Here is a 17,334-nt window from a genome sequence, read left to right as displayed (position 1 = left end):
CTGCTTCCGGTAGCTGCCACCCCTCCCACTCCCCCCCCCCCTTTCCCATTCCCCAGAGGTCAATTGGTGCCTGCTGGCTGGGGGGAGGGACAGGGAGGTTGGCTGGCAGGCCCCATCAGGCGATCGGGATGGTCAGTGTGTGTCATAGTGACCGGTCTTTCTGGTGGTTTGGTCATTCCGCTGTAAAGGTCGCTTAGGCTTATAGATATATAGATACAGATTAGATATAGATATAGATATAGATATAAATATATAGATATGCATAATCCTTGGATACAGACAATAGTGCTGTGAAAGCCTGAGGGGAAGGGGGAGAGGAGCCAGGTGGAGGGGTTCAATGGGGGAATAAAGGGGGGCATCTGTAATACTTTCAACAATAAATAAAAAGTTTCAGGACAAGAGCTCTTGGCCTGGTTCCTCCATTTCACTGGAGGGTCCCTACCTCTTGCCAAGGAAGCAGGCTCGCAAGTGCCCCTCAGAAGGGCTGCTGTCCCTTGACCCTCCCCTGGGATCAGGCAGGGCATCTGGGGGAAAGGCAGCTAGAGCCAGGCTGTAACCCAGAGGGCCTTGAATTGTGGGCAGTGGCAACTGCCACCTGGAAAAAGGGGTGGTGGGTGGAGGGAGTGAAGGGAGGGGCCTGGGGTGGCTGGGCAGTCAGCTGGGTTGTCATGGGTTAGTGAAGGGCACCGCCAGCATCGGCAATTACTCAAAGGCGCCAGCTGCATTTCCTACTGACTGTTTAAGAGAGACATAGGCCTTGCGAAATGCCAGGGCCGAGTGGAAACCCAGAGAGCGTGACCAGATGCCACTCCCTCCGTGCTGATGGTCACGCAATCTCCAGGTCAGGCCCGTGCATGATGGGAGAGCTTGTTTGTGTGGGTGCCCCGGGTCACCCCAAGCCCTGGGCTGCCTTGGGTCACAATAGTGACTGTGGACCGGTCATTTTCTCTCTCTCTTGCTGGGTGTCAAAGGGTTTGGAGTGGATTTGTGTTTCCCAAAATGTGGTTTTGTACAACTGGCAAAACACAGGCTGAATTTAGGTAGTGTGTAGATGAGCTATTTTATATATTTATCTTAATGCTTATTAGAAAAAATTTAACTGGCATATCACACTTGTGATCTCATTGTTATTCTTGCCTGGGAGAAGGCTAAGTTTATTTAAGTGAAAAAGGTGAGTCAACTGGAAAGAAAAAAATCAGGTAAATAATAGTATAGGTGAGCACTGTCCACTAGAACTGCAGTGGGAGCCAAAAATGTGAACCACATGTATAAATGAAAATTTTATATTAGTCACGAAAGAGAAATAGGTGAAAGTAGATACTTTATCTAATCTGATATCTCTAAAATACCATTGTGACATGTAATTGGTAGAAAAATCGAGAGATATTTTATATTCTTTTTTTTTATAATAAGTCTTCAAAATCTGGTGTTTTTCACTTACATCACATCTCAGTTTAACCTTGCCACATTTCAAGGGCTCCGTGGCCGCCTGTGGCTTGTGGCTACCACGCTGCAAGTGCAGGTATAGGTAACATACAGGCCCGGCAATTTGATGAGGCTGCAATGTGAAAGTCTGCAGTCTAGCACCTTCCAGCTCAGCTCTAACATCTGTGCTTCTCCCACATGTTGTCAGTGTTTTACATTTATCAGAATTATCTGGGGAACTTCTTACTGTAAAATCTCAAGGGTGATTATGACATCGCTGAATAGGGCATATGATTATGATTGCTCTGGGCATGTGATTCTGGTACACATGGAAGTTTGAGAACCACTGCCAGAATATAGGCTGCTAATGGCTTGTTGAAGAAGTCCAACTTGGAATTTTGTAGGTCCTGTCATTTCAGACATAAGCACGAGAACAGGAAGGAAGCATGGACTCTTTCCACCCTGCCATCATGACTAAACTAATTGGCAATGCTCCTGAAATTTCCACAACGGACTGAGCATTAACTTGAAATTGCCTTAGAAGAAATACCTACTAAACTCTAACTAAGCCAGGCAGAGCTCCCTGGGCCCTCAATGACTATTACTTCCAAAAAAGTTCTCACTGTCATTCCCCATTTGTTACCCCTGCCATTTTATCCCCTGTAATGCTCCCCAGGGACCAATTAATAGTATCTGAATGGAAGCATGACTCATAAGTGGGAATGGGCTTGTTCTGGATCAGATTTCAGTGTGTGTGCATATGTACATCCGTGTGTGTGTGTGTGTGTGGGAGGGGGGGCGCATGCAGGCACCATTACATCAGAGGGAAAATTGCTTGTACCCAGAATCTCAGGTCTCATTAAGAAAGCCATCCTCCCACCTCAGTCCAGGAATAAATATTTTGGGACTCATGGATTCCAGATGGGGAGGTAAGTGAACTCAACTCATGTGAAGGAGGGAGACAGGAGAAGGATTCTCAGGTCCAAACACAATAAAGTTAGGACAAGGATCCAAGACAAAGCAGTACTACCCTTAAAGTAAAGGGGGAGAGAGTTTAGATTCATTAAGGTGCATTCTGTACCAGGTATTGAATGTTGTTACCTTTTAATGACCCTGTAAAGTAGATATTTGTAGTCTCATTTAATAGACTAAGATGTTGAGGCCCAGAGAGGTCATTGCCCTGTGTCAGTTGGCAGGTAGGTGGTAGAGCTGGGGTCTGAATGATTAGAAGGCTGACGCCAAAGCTAGTGTTTTTCTCTGAACACCAAGTGCTTTCTTAAGATATAGTAGCAGTTGCTCCGTCTATTTCTGGGTTTACTACACACTGCTTGGCTTACTCCTCATGAGAAGAAAGAATAATGTAGATGAAGTTAAAAGGTCTTTGTTGAAGACAGGTTCCTATTCTAGATTTCTATGTCCCTAGAAAAGGCTGGCCCCTCCCTGCCAGCCCTAGTTCCCACAGTGCCCCTGAAGGAGCTGCAGTATCATTTGCTGGGTTCACATACATTGTACCAGCCAGGGACCCACTGGGAGGCAGATGGAATACTCAAAGGGATAATGAAGGAGAGTTGAGCAAATAAACAACGTAGAGTCCTGGGTCGGATTGGAGAACAAACAGGGATGGAGAAGCACCAGGGGCAGCAGTTAGCACTCTGGGCCTGGAGGGGCAAGCAGGGGAAGGGTTTCTTTAAACCCAAGGAGAACTGTAGCCCTGGCAGAAGAGCCTTTAGGCAGGAGCTGTGAGCACAGGTAGAGGCATGTAGCTCCTACTAGAACAGCAGGGGAGCAGGGAAGGAGTCCCCCAACGTTTCTCCTCTCATCCTCTGATCCTGTGCCTTGGCAATGGGACTCACCAGCATTCCCCCCCAAGCCTGTACACTGGTGCCTGGTACATGGTAAGAGCTAAGTAAGCGCTGGCCATTATTCCAATCATTGGTAACCAGGTCCTCCTGCCTGGGGCTGGCCTGAGGCTGTTTCTCCAGAGAATGAACAGAGAGCTCTTGTCTCTCGGCTGGAAATGAGTTGGTTTGGGGAAGTGGGATTTGCTATTTGAGCCTAGTATGGGCCTTCACCCATATAATTGGCTATGATCATATTCAAATTATGAGAGAAATTCCTGTTTGGTTAACTGCTTAGTTAAATAACTCTGATCTTTCCGCTAAGAAATGTGGTGGCTTATCCTACCTAGGTCAGGAGGATTTGTGAGTTTGATCAAGAAATTAAGAGAGGATTTGTGCTGAGTTTTCCGCAGGTGCCGTCTGACTGAGGGACACATAGTTTCAAACAGGAAACATCTCATAATGGAAGGAGAGCCACTATGCTGACTATTTTCCATTGGTACCCACCTCCCTCCAGCCCCTGAGCCCATCTCCTCTCTTCTCCACCCCACTCTGAGCACAGAGGGGCTGGCTCCTGAGGCCTGCATCACCCAGGTTCCCTTGCCCGCTGGCTTCCATTTGGGTTTAGCCGATAGGAGAACACACAAGGAGATCCAAGGGTGGAAAGAGGTTGGGTTATTTCTCCTTCTAAATCTTGGGCAGTGGCTGCCCCCGTCCATTGCTGCAGTTCCCACTGGGCAGCTGTCCTTCACATTTCCAGGTGCTAATGGGCTCCAGTAGCACTGTTTCCTTCTTGAGTCCCTTCAGCCCTCCGTATGGTTATGGTTTCCCACTGGTGGCTGTTCCCTGGGTGCCTCACCATCCTTGGTCTGTTCCCGCAACCTGGCCCACACCTCTATCAGGGGTCCTTTCATTAGAACTATTTGTGATGGTTTGTCAAGTGCATACTTGCGGATTCTGACTTACTCATAGCCTCTTCTAGTCAATTCTTGCCTCGCAGGAATCTTGAATGGAATGGCTCTGTGGCATTTGGGTAACCCAGAGGGCATGCCTCATGTTCTTATGTAAATCCGATGCTATTGTGTGTGTGTTACATGCATAGGCAACTGGGTTCTAAAATTTACTTCAAAGATGAAGATATTCTACAGTAGATTTGAAGACCAAGAGATATTAGAGGTGGCCAACAGTTTCATGCATGGCCTTGCTATTCACAGATAATCAGAAATGTAGTATATTTTAGTCATATTTAACCCTAAAGGTCAGAATAGTGAGCATTGACCCTCGCTACATCTTGGGTTTACAGAATAATTCCAGACACTCAATGTCTCTAGTGTGTTATTCAATCCTGTCCTTTTTGGATCGAGGACTTCATCCCACATTCGACTCCTATGGTGTCAAATAAGGGAAAGGAGATATTGGCGTTCTGGTTTCTTAGCCCCTCCAGATGCCATTGTCAGCCATGACATGCTATTCTATGTCTGTCTCTCTGGGGGCTTCCTTGGCTGTCTTCCTTAGCGTTTGGCCTTACTTGAAGCAAAGTGAGCCGAAGGGAAAGTTGGCTTTGAAACTGTGGACCCATTGAGGTTAGAGTGGTTTCCTGTCCCCATTAAGAAGAAGCATATCTGTCACGTTCATTGATAGATGACTGCTCCTCCGAGTTTTGCCTGGTAAAAGCACATGGAGATATATGGGATTCCCACACCCCCAGCGCCCCCCGAGGACATGAGTTATTCCTGAAAGCTCCAGCATCTTAGTATAGGCGGCATATTTTGGTGCACATGCCTTGACGTCAGCCCGTCAATCTGGCTTTGTTTAACTTCCATGAGAAGCAGTGCTATGGGAAAGACTGTTAAATGTTTCCAAAACATGTTTTGAAAAGAAGCCACTAAAAGGAGAAACACTTTGCCAAAAATAAGTCACTTACCCATCCCAGTGCTTTCCTTGTTGTTTGCTCTAAACAAGTAAAAACCCCAAACCCTCAAACCCGAGTGTGGCCCACATCTGATGGCCTGACACGAGGAGTTTCATTTAGAAGGACATACACCGAGTAAGTAGGGCTCTCAGGGTTTGCAGTGGAGACTAATGATGGCCAAGGGTGTGATGGTGGCAGGCTGAGTTATTGGAGCCTGGGTGCTTATTACCCCCTTTTCTTTTCGGTTCAGCTGTCCCAACCCCAATCTTGCTCTCTCTCCAGCTGCCAGCTGCAAACAACTGCCCTTGTTCTCAGGAAATAACTTGGACCCTTTCCCTCCAATGTGTTTCATTCTTTTCTACCTCTCTGATTCCAGAGTTCTGACTCTGTCCCTCCTCTGGTCCCTTTCTTAGCAACTCCTTGACCTGAACTTTTGGAATTCAGCCTTCTGTTCTGATGCTCATTCGTGCTTGACCCTTAAGTGAGCAATCCGTTCTCAGTCTGGGGTCGCTGGAATCTCACCATCTGGGCTCATCCCCAGCCCCCACGCTTCCCCCAGCCTCCACCAAGTGTGGGTGTGGGAGGGGAGGGATTAGATTACTCTTGGCCTCAGAAACTAGAACTGGTTCCCCATGATAAGGGAAATGCAAATTGAAACCGTGAAACACCTTTCATATCTACCAGATTAGCAGAAATTAATTGTCTGATGACAACAGGGATGGTGTGATGTCAGCACAAGGGAACTCTGGTGGGGGTGCAAATTGGTGTAGTCGCTTTGGAGGACAATCTGGCAATACCAATTCACGTCAAAGATGTGCTCTGCTCTGAAATTTTAATTCTGCCTGGAGAAACTATCTTATGGGTGTACAGATTGCGTGTCTGTATATACATGCACACACATCGATCTATAATAATGAAAGCATATATGCACACACATAGATCTATAATAATAAAAGCAGAATATGCTAATTAGACCAGACAGCTGGATGACCTTCCGGACATCCTTCCAGACAACCTTCTGGACGAAGCTGAAGATGTGAGAAATTTTGTGCATTGGGCCTCTAGTATATAAATCTATAATAATAAAAGTATAATATGCTAATTAGACCAGACTGCCGAATGACCTTCTGGATGTCATTCCGGACGTCCTTCCAGATGAAGCCGCATGGCGGGGGCCAAGGCAGAAGTGGTTAGAGGTGATCAGGCAGGTAGGCTTGTGGTTAGGGGTGATCAAGCAGGCAGGCAGGTGAGTGGTTAGGAGCCAGAGGTCCCGGATTGCGAGAGGGATATCCAACTGCCAGTTTAGGGATCGGGCCTAAACCGGCAGTCGGACATCCCCCGAGGGGTCCCAGATTGCAAGAGAGTGCAGGCCGGGCTGAGGGACGCCCCCACCCCCGCCCTCCATGCACGAATTTTGTGCACTGGGCCTCTAGTAAATTCATCAAAGAGTACTGTACCCCACAAGCTGTGGTTGTGACATGTTAATGGAACTGAATACTACTCTAGGTAGCAGGTAAAATAAAGGTGCTGACTTAACTTTTTATCAATGCACAAATTCTAAAACAATGTTGAGTGAAAAAACAAGTCATTAAAGGATATATGTGTGTGTTACATAAACTCTATATAATATATGGGTGCAATTTATATTAAACTGTAAACAATATCATTTTTATCAATGGTTTCATATTTATTAAAAAACAAAAACATACATGGGACTGATATGGGCCATCTTCAGATTAGTGCTCACTTTTGGGGAAGGAGGAGAAAAGGATGAAGAAATGCAACTGTGTCTGTATGCTTTTATTTCTTTGAAAGGAGAGAGAAAGAGCGACAGGTCTGAAGTAAGTCTAGTAAAACATGTTTAATGTTGGTGATGGGCTTATAAAGGCCTAATTTATTATTTTCTCTACTCAGTATGATTGAAATGTTTCACATTTACAAATTTAAAACAATAAGAAAACTATTTCTCAGACTTACTGATGTCCTGGATAACTGAAACCAACTTGAAGATTCATAGACATATACTTCCAGGTGGGGTCGAGACAGGGCCTTTGAGGACATCTGGTTAACTTCTGTCTGGTTCCAGAACCTCTTCTGTGACTTGCCCATGGCCCTGTGTGAGCACCTGCCCTGACACAAGTCTCTGGCCACTAGGCCCCCCCCACCTCCCCACCCCATGAAACTCCTGGAAAGTTATTGCCTACATTGAAATGGGCCTTCTGCTGGCTTCGGGCCATTGGTCACAGTTCCTGTCAGCCTCAGGGTTCCCACCACCATGGACTTTAGAGCTGCTGGGACCAGGGGCCTGGGGCCAGCCTTGCCAGGGAATGAGGGAAGAAGGAGGAAGCTGAGGGGCTGGCGCCTACCCTCAGATGTTCCTCTTTGGAAAGGCTGGCAGTGGAGGGACTTTTGCCAGACTGGTTCTCTGAGAGGAGGAAGCCTTGGCTCTCAGGGCAAAATTCCGTTGATGTGCAGCAAACTGTGCCCTGCACTGCTGCTTTCCCAGGCCTCACTTCCCCAATCGCGGGCACGTGAGCAGCTGCAGTGGCCGGGCCTAGCACTGTGGGATCTTTAAAGTCAGACCAGCAGACGGGTAGGCTCTGAGTCAGTGACTCACAGGGACCCTCCAGGGTGCCCTCCTCTTCCCCGTCTTTTGTGAAATAAGTTGGAAGAGGAGGTCACATGCCTGACTCCCCTCTGCCCTGCCCTGCCTTATAAAGAAAGTCTCCTACTAAATAAAGCTTCCTCTGATTCTCTTGTGTCTTGTTAAGGTGTAGCCAGACTCAAGGTCTGACAGGTGAAAAAAATTATAGGTACAAATGAAAGCCTGTTTTCCATATTACAAACAAAACAGTGCACTGGGTTTTTGGATTTTAATTTTTAAAAAAAAGGCTAAAATGGTAAAGGATTTGGCTAAAAAAAATCAGCTGCCAGGGTTAAGGTCTGGAATTAGTTCAACTTTAACTTAATCTCATGCATTCTAATTGTTTTAGAATGAGAAACTTGAGATCGCTGAGAACAGGGTACAACAGCTGTAGCTTCTTTCTCAGTGAGTGGAGGTCTCAGTGCAGTAGGAAGAGAAGGCGATGTTGCAGTGGTTGTAAGCTTGGCTGCTGGAAGGTCCTTGGCCCTGCGTGTTCTCTATTATAGGTTCAGTTCTGTAGATCAGTGCTTGTCAAACATTGTTCTGTATAGGGTCCCCAGGAGCGCTGTGTAATGGGAGCCATGCACCTGAGACCAACTGAACCAGAATCTTTGGTTGCGAGGCCCAGGCATCTATTCTTCTTAAAACTTCCTCTAAACAAGCCATGTTTGAGAACCAGTGCGATGCCTTGAAATATCAGAGAGGTGTTCTCAGGGCCTGTGAAAAAGAGCAAACGTCAAAGGTTTGATTCTCATTAAGAACCACTGAGGGCTTGCCACGGGCCAGGCAATGTCCCAGACTTTTTCTGTAGATTACCTAATTAAAATTAGATAGGCTATGCTGAGTGAGGCAGGTTATTTATTTCATAGAAGTTGGAAATGACCTTCAAATACATTCAGGAACTTGCCCAAGGGGATGCAGCAGGAACACAGTTCCGGTGCCCTGGCTTCAGAGGCTGAACTGGGCACTGATGGTATTTACTAAGGTGGACAATTTCTCGCTGTCCCTCTCATTCTCATTCTCACTCACACACAATTTAGAAACACTTTCAATAGTCAGTGTTTTTTTGTTTTTTGTTTTTTTTTAAAACAGCCTTGGCAATCCATTCCTTTTTGTCCAGAAATCTGAATTCTCTGGGCACCACAGGCCTTGAGCTTCCTGGGTATTAGTGCTTCGCTGAGTGAGGCATCCCATCTGGTGTTTGGGTACAAAGGGTCAGAGTTGCTTTCAGTCTTGCCCTCAACTGAAAGGCAGAGAAAACAGCGAGGAGAACCCCATGTTACCCTAGGCGACCTGGAAGGTTGATGAAATTTCTTATTTTTCAAGGCAGTGTGATGACGTAATGAAAAGGACAAATGAGATCAGGGTTTGTTTTCATTTTTCTGCCCCTGCACTGTGTAATATTGAGCAAGTCACTTCCCCTCTCTGGGCTTCCTCATGTGAGAAAGAAGGAATTGAAGTGTTTGTTAAAAGGCCTTTCAGCTCTAACTATGATCCAAAAGGTAAATATCATCACAGTAGCCTTCCCAGTTCTGAGGGCTCAGCGGGCTGGTCTGTCACCGTGGTTCAGTTTATTCCTGTCTCAGCATCATATTTGCAGGACCGATCCCCCCTAAATATGGTCAGTGATGTAATAGGGAGCAATTGCCTTCAGACACTGGACAAGTGACTCAAGTAGAATAATTGGGAAAGACACACTTTATTGTGTGATAAAGATTTTGTGTATGGATTTTAACTACATATGGATACAAATGAAAACAAAAAGAATATGTACAAAGAAAGCCAACCTCATGCCAGATTTCTGGGTCAAACTGGGGACTGTGGGACGGAACATGGCTGCAGCAGAGGGGTGAGCTGCTAGGTGGAGCTCTTGGGAGAGGCCAGCTGTCAGAGCCAGGCACTCAACCTTGTGTGTCCCAACACCCGACTCAGGAGATCTGCCTTGAGAGAACCAGAAGTGACTCAGTCTTGCTAGCTTACAGTGAGGGATCTTTCTTCCCTGGGAAAGCAGTTTGCATCTGCCTTTGGGGAAGAACCCTCTGTCCCAGCCTAGAGGAGGTGGCTTGGAACTGGAAAGGTGGCTAGGTGAGCATGGAGTCAGGTCAAAGGCAGAGGGACAGCCTCGGAGGACATTTTCTCAGACTGTGTTGTAGATGTTGACTGCCCAGTGACTGTTCCCACTTCCCAACAGCACCCCTTCTTGGGAGTTTTCTCTCCTTCATCATGTTTAGGCTTTGGGGCCGGTTGGTCCAATGCAAACTGTCCTATGTTAAAAGGGTCGTTCTAATGGAGCCCTCTGCTGAGAAGCAGGCGTGGGACCTCCACTTGCTCCATGGTATGCTCTCTCCCAGGACTTCATTCTTGAATGGGACTAATGGTTAGATCAGCGGTTCTCAACCTGTGGGTCGTGACCCCTTTGGGGGGTCGAACGACCCTTTCACAGGGGTCGTCTAAGACCATCGGAAAACACATATATAATTACATATTGTTTTTGTGATTAATCACTATGCTTTAATTATGTTCAATTTGTAACAATGAAATTGGGCGTCACCACAACATGAGGAACTGTATTAAAGGGTCGCGGCATTAGGAAGGTTGAGAACCACTGGGTTAGAGTTTATACTGGGACAGCACCCAAGTGAGGCTGGGCAGTAGCTTCTGTGACCAAGACCTTCAGGAATGGCCGTGTCTCATCTGTTCCAAGCCTGGTCTCCAGCCCCTGTGTTGAGCCTCTGCGCTGTCTTCTCCCTTCTAATAAAGCATGCCTCCTCTCCACCCCCTTCTTCCCTGAAATAGTCCAGTGTCAGTTGTGTTTGCAGTCAAAAACCTCGCCAGACACAGGTCTTGGGTAGACCTGTGGAGCCCTCCTTGCCTCATGCAGGGTACACCCCGATAATGACGAGGCTCTGCCCATCTAATTGTCTGTCTCTCCCTTGGAAGTCATGGGGAAACACTGCCAACCTCTGACCTTGAGATTTTCCTTTGAACTCACCCTCTTTCTGTTTCTGCTTCTCCAGGTAGGACACAAAGCAGCTGATTCCTTCTCCACTTGCTAGATCCAATTGTATTTCATTCCTGTCACCTTGAGAGGTATCTTAGGTGTTCCCAAACTCTGGGCACAGACCTGCAGAAACTTTTAGGTTATTCTTCCCTCTTTTTTTTTTTGTAGTGTATTGGCTATCCATTGTGCATGAATTTCACCACCCCAACTTTCCAATGGCAACTGCATTTGTAGATTCCTGCAAATAGCTTTACTTCTATTCTTTGGGTAACATCTAAATGCTCAGGTTCGTGTTGAGATGACTAATAGGTCTTTGAAAATTCTGTTTTCCATGCTTCCTGACTGTGGATAGCCTCCTCTGTTCAAGCTCATGTATTAACTCTGTATTATACTCTATGTCCTGAATGACAAGCTAGAGATACAAAGATATAAAAGGCCATTTTCTTGCCTGTAGAGTTTATAAAATGATTGTAGACATGAGATAATCATAGAGCAACCTATATCTTCAATAACCCCCAATGGCCTGTGACAATAATTTTCAAATGTCTAAAGCCCTAGCTGTGGTGTGATGCCCCCTGGAGGATACCTGGAGGTTTGGGGGGGCGGTGAGAGGGGACACCTGTTGCTCTGCGGATATCACTGGAACAGAGTGATCTGCTGTCAGATAACCATAACTATTAGCAACACTCTTGCTAGCTTGCAGTGAGGGATCTTCCTTCTGTTGGAAAGAAGTTTGCCTCTGCCATTGGGGAGGACCCTCTGTCCCTGCGTAGGGGAAGTGGATTGCAACGGGCAAGGTGGCTAGGTGAGCATGGGGTCAGGACAAAGGCAGAGGGACAGCCTCAGGGAATATTTCTTCAAACAAGAGTTTGAGGACTGCAGGGTCCAGTGTTTTGCTGGTGTACAAGGCCCTTTGCGATCTTCCCGCGGACTATAGATCTGATTCCATGTCCTGTCTCCCAAACCTCCAGGGTTTCCTGACTGTTGGGTGTCTGAGCCTCTTCGCCCTTCCACATGCAGCTCATTCTGCTTTTTGTGAATCGCCAGCACCCCCAAAACTATAGCTCACCTCAATGGTGGACTCATCGAAGACAGAGACCACGCCTCATCTTTACGGACCCCCAATACCTAAGGGAGGGCGTGGCACATGTTTGTTGAATTAAGGACTGCATTTTGCTTTGCTGTCTGTGTTATCATATCTGGAGACGAGTAAGGTCATTACTGGCTGGGAAGACTTCCTAAAAAACCCTCAGGCTTGTATTAGGCCTTTGGGAAATGTGGTATATTTAGATTCATGGAAAGGGAGAAGGAGGGCATTTCAGGCATGAGTAGCATCGCTGAGCAAAGGCTCAAGGCCAGGTTTATGAGTGTCCCTATAGAGCAGTAATAGAGCTGCAGTAAAATATACTAGATGAGGGAGCGTTTAAAATACACCCATGCTGGACCCCACTGCAGACCAAATGAATCCGAGCCTCTGGAGTGGGCCTGGGCCTCGGCACTTAGAGCTTCCCTGATGAGTCTACTGTGCAGCAGGGCTGAGGACAGTCCTGGGACTGTCACGTCAGATGGAAGGGTACAAAGTCAGGCTGGGTTTGAAGCATGGAGACTCCTGATGCAATCTCGTCCATTTTTGGCTGGGAATTTTGGACTTGAGCCAGTGCATATTAGGGTGCTTTCACCTTTGGGCGCTTTTCATACTTTGCAAACTAGTTTTTACGGCGGCTTAATCTGGTTCTAATTCAAATTGAGGACAGTGGGAGGCTTGGAAAACCAGACAGCGGGATGCCACAAAGTCCTAGGCAAGAGGCCTGCTCCCAGATGGAGGAGCAGAAAAGAGTAGATGAATCCAAGAGACACTGAAGAGGAAGAATGGATGGAACAGGGTGAAATGAAAAAGAGAACATGTGTTCTAGTTAGGTATGGCAACAGTGTTAGATTAGAGACTTCTTTACACAGAGTCCCACAGTTTTGTCGAAGCGGAAATAGGGAATGGTATTAAATCTCTAGATCCACCCTCCTCCCTCCCCCATAGTTCCTGGAGATTAGGAGCCCTTTCCTTCTTTTGATCTTAACATCTGCTAAACTCTCATTGCCTTCTATTTCCCTCATCTCTTCCTTGAGAAACTTTCTGAAAGGGGAATCCACACTGCTGTCCTCACTTCCTCATCACCCACACTCTGACCCCTTACAATCTGTCATCTACCCCCAATCTCTCGATGGTCTTTGGTGGCCTCCCACTTTCAGAAATTCAGTGACTTAAAAAAAAACCCCACACGTTTTCAATTAAACCTGTTAGCTATATTTAACACTTTCTTAAAGCTTGGCACTCCTGGCTGCTGGGCTACCTGGATGCTCCTGTTTTCTTTCCACCACTCAGGTGCTCTTTCTCTAACTTGTATTTTTCCTTCCACATATCCTGGATTCATCCCTGGATGAATTTCCACTTCATTTCCACTCTCTTGCCTCTCAACTCTTCCCCAGGTTTCGCTTTTTCATTTCCTATAGCCATTAGTTGTCCACTAGTTGTCCCATCTATGCCAATGCTCACTGCCATTACCAACAACAGTATTTGCAAAGTCCTGTATTGCTTAGAAAGCATTTTACCTACAGTGCTTCGCTTGAGCTCCATTGCCCTCCCAACCCTGCATCTTTCATTCTGCTCTTCCCTGAATTTGAATCTTGAGTGTGGGTGATGAGGAAGTGAGAACAGCAGTGTGGATTCCCCTTTCAGAAACTTGTTAACTGAAGCCTCAGTTTTTTAATCTTTAAAATGGGGATAATACCTGTATCATAGGGGTGTTGTGAGCACTAAACAAGAAAACATACATAAAAATGCCAGGCTCACTGTCACAGCCCACTTTTCCTTGAAGGTAGAACCTAGGTTTTGTTTTGTTTTTCTCACTAACCCCCAGAGGAAATGCTCCTAAAATAATGGAATGAACAGTTCCAAACACTAGAAAGAGAAGTTGCCTAAGCGATGATTTGAGTAAATTTTGAGGAAGTGGCAAATTTCCACTGGACTAAGTCTGAGCTGGTTTTTCCTTCTGAATACCTTTTTAAGAATCTGAGGGAAGCTGTCGGTGTTTGGGGTGAGGTGTCTAATTTTTGGAAGGGTCTCCTTTTTGACAGGGTTGGCTTAGTGCGATGTACAAGACACATGAGTGCCTTTGATATTTGTGGCCTTGGTGTGTCAAGGCGAGGTCTGTCTTATCAAGGGTATCAAGTGCTGTGGGCCTCTGAGTTAGAAGATGTGATGGCAAGATTTTTACTGTGTAAGCTAGTCTAAATATTTTTTGTCAATTTTGATTTATGAGTTGTTTTAGATCTTTGAACTGCTGAGCAACCCAATCCAGGACTTGCTGCTTGGATTACTGCCTATAAATATTTGGGGGGCTGTAAAGTGATAAGGTCCTGAGGCATATGGTCAATAATCAGAGTCCCCATGACAGGGCTGCCGGCGACTTACTTGTAATATGATGTTCTAGCCTAACTGTGAATAATTACTTGGCCATAAGAACTAAAATGCATCTAGGATTATTCAGGAACTATGAACACCAGTGGCCTTTCTTTAATGCATCATTCGTAATTTACCTTTTTCAATTGCCAACAATGATTTGGAACGTTGTAGTCAAAGGTTGTTGGACTTTGTTCAGGAATTGCAAAGAAATGCCTGATTGTTTTATTTGAACTACTTTGGTAGGCTATGAAGGTATTAGATCAAATGTGCTATAAAGTGAGGAAGTAGACTATATATATTTTTTGCTTCATGTGGGAAAGCAAAAGGCAGGTTTCCAAAAATGTCTTCACTAAGTCTAATCACATTCTTTGATTATGCTAGTAGTTAGAACATCTTATTTTTACTATGTGGGTGGACTGCCAACAAAATAGATGTGAATAGTTGGTATTGATGGCCAATAGGCTATGGAGATAAGCGAGCAGCTAATGCCAGGGTAAACTGGGAGCCATTTAAGTTATGTTTCAGTGATCTCTGTGATTCCTCGTATCAAAAGGTGAAATTTAAACCTCATCCCTTGAATCCATGTGGCCCTATGACTTGCTTTTTTTTTTATCCATTGAATACAATGGAAGTTGTACAGCTTTGGAGGCTAATTCTTGAGAGGCCTTATAGCTTCTGCTCTGTCTTCTTGGAATGCTGCCCTGAGTTGGCCACGTGAAGAAGCCACAAGGAGCAGAGTTAAGCCACCCCAGCTGAGGCTTCCTGGCCCCAGCAGTGAAGAGCCAGCATCGACCTGTCGACATTAGGTGTCCAGCCCCAGTCAAGCCCCAAACACTGCAGTCACAAGAGTGACCACAGATGAGATCAGAGGAAGAATCGCCCACCTAAACCCAGGTCAGATTCCTAACCCAAAGAATCATGAGCAAATAAGAAAAATGTTAAGGTTGTGTTAAGCCACCACATTTTTGAATTGTGCGTTATGTAGCAACAGATAACTGATATGGAGGAGAAAATAGGCAAATACTACCACACTTAAATGTCAATTGAAAAATAATACTTAAATAACTTGAACAGCGACTTAGATTCCAGAAGTTTGAAGCAGGAAGGGACTTCAGAGGTGATCCCCCTGATTCTTTTGGTTCCTGACACCACTTTCCTGGATTCATGTTTTGCCATCCCCAGGAGATGAGCTGCTCTTTGAGAGCTGGGCCAGGCTTTATGCTTCCTGGTGTGAACCCCCAGGGAGCTCAGAGCCCAGGTCTACACAAGTTCTCAGAAGATCTTTGCTGCCTCTGGTTATGTTATGTGGGAAGTGGTATGAAGGGCCAGGGGCCATGAGTTCCCAAGGGGGTGTGACCCACGGCCTATCAGCTGCTGGGCTTCGTTTGGAGTTCAGGTGCGTTAGGCATCTTCCATGCTCTTGCTGGAGTGTGTTTTGGAGAGATCGGGCTTCAGTTGCCAAGGGTGGCATGATTGTGCAGGTTTGTAGATTGGTTCCCAGGAGGTCAGAGGAGGCAATCTTTAGAACCACATTTTACGGGCCACTTATTTTTGATAACGGCAGTCTTAGGAATGCCTTAGTCCAAACAAGTGGACCAAGGTGTTCCTGACATTTGTATCCACAAAGGACATGGAATTGGAACTCAGAAGTCTGGTCAGTTCAGCACCTGGGATCCTAGGCTTTGGGACCCAAACTCTGGGTGACCGTACACAGTTAAGGAAAGTGTGACAGTCATCGGTCAGCACGTGGTTAAGAGTAACTGTCCTTCGAAAACTCTTGCAAAGTGCTTTTAACTTTTCCAAGAACTTTCACAGCATTCGATTTTCACAGCCGACCTGGGGAAAAGAAGGGGTTACCGTCTACATTTCCAAGACAAGTACCCAGGGATGGCTCCCCAGGCCTCTGGCCATCAGTTCCTGTTTTCTTCGAAAACTCTTGCAAAGTGCTTTTAACTTTTCCAAGAACTTTCACAGCATTCGATTTTCACTGCCGAGCTGGGGAAAAGAAGGGGTTACCATCTACATTTCCAAGACAAGTACCCAGGGATGACTCCCCAGACCTCTGGCCATCAGTTCCTGTTTGGCTTCCACTGACCAGATCATCTCAGTGACCGTTAAAAGGTGCCCATGGACCCTGTGATCCTGTTACAGGCTGGCCAGTCGTGTTATGCTGAGTTTGGGGTTCTGATCCTGTACTTGTGGTAGACACGAGATGCACTGTCCAGATGCCCAGACCTTCCTTCAAGGGTGTGGGGTCCTTCCACCTCACTGCGAGGGGTGTGGTCGGCAGGCAGCCTGCAGCACCAGCTCCTTCAGGGTGGGCCCTGGCTGCTGAGAGGTGGTTCCCCCAAGGTCAAACCCTTCCTAGGACAGTCAGTATCTGATGACTGAGCCAGGCAGGTTATAAAAGTCCAGCAGCCATTTTGGACCGATACTGGACAGCTTTGATAGGCAGTAATGGATCTAGAACTTTCTGCCAGGTTGGCAGAGGCGCGCCTAGTTCTATGCCACCATTTGCCTTCTTCCTCTGCCCAGTCCTGCTCCTGCCCCCTTCCATCCACCTAGCAAGGTTTCTAGCAGACACTCTGCACTCACACTCTGCCTGTCTCAGCACCTGCTGTCCGAGGCCCAGCCTGCGACAGTCCCCTCTCGACTCCTGTTTGACAGAGGTCACTGTCAGGGTTTGCACAGAAAGGACGCTATAGACAGACAGCCCACTGACATATTTTGATCAGCCCATGTGATGTTTATAAAATTGAGTCAACATAAAAAAATTGGGATATCACCCATAAAATCTGAATTTCTAACTTTTATTTTAGAAAACAGACAACCTGGCAGTATTGGCCCTTTATTCTTTTATATCTATATCTATGTCTATATTTATCATCTCTATATATTTATTGATTTTAGAGAGGAAGGGAGAAGGAAAGAGAGATAGAAACATCAATGATGAGAGAGAATCCTGCACACCCGCTACTGGGGCTGGACCCTGAAACCGGGCATGTGCCCTGACTGAAAATTGAACCATGACCTCCTGGTTCATAGGTCGACACTCAA

This window comes from Myotis brandtii, unplaced genomic scaffold (genome assembly GCF_000412655.1).
Source record: "Myotis brandtii unplaced genomic scaffold, ASM41265v1 scaffold1697, whole genome shotgun sequence".
Lineage (NCBI taxonomy): Eukaryota > Metazoa > Chordata > Mammalia > Chiroptera > Vespertilionidae > Myotis > Myotis brandtii.
Note: the sequence above shows the minus strand (reverse complement) of the source record.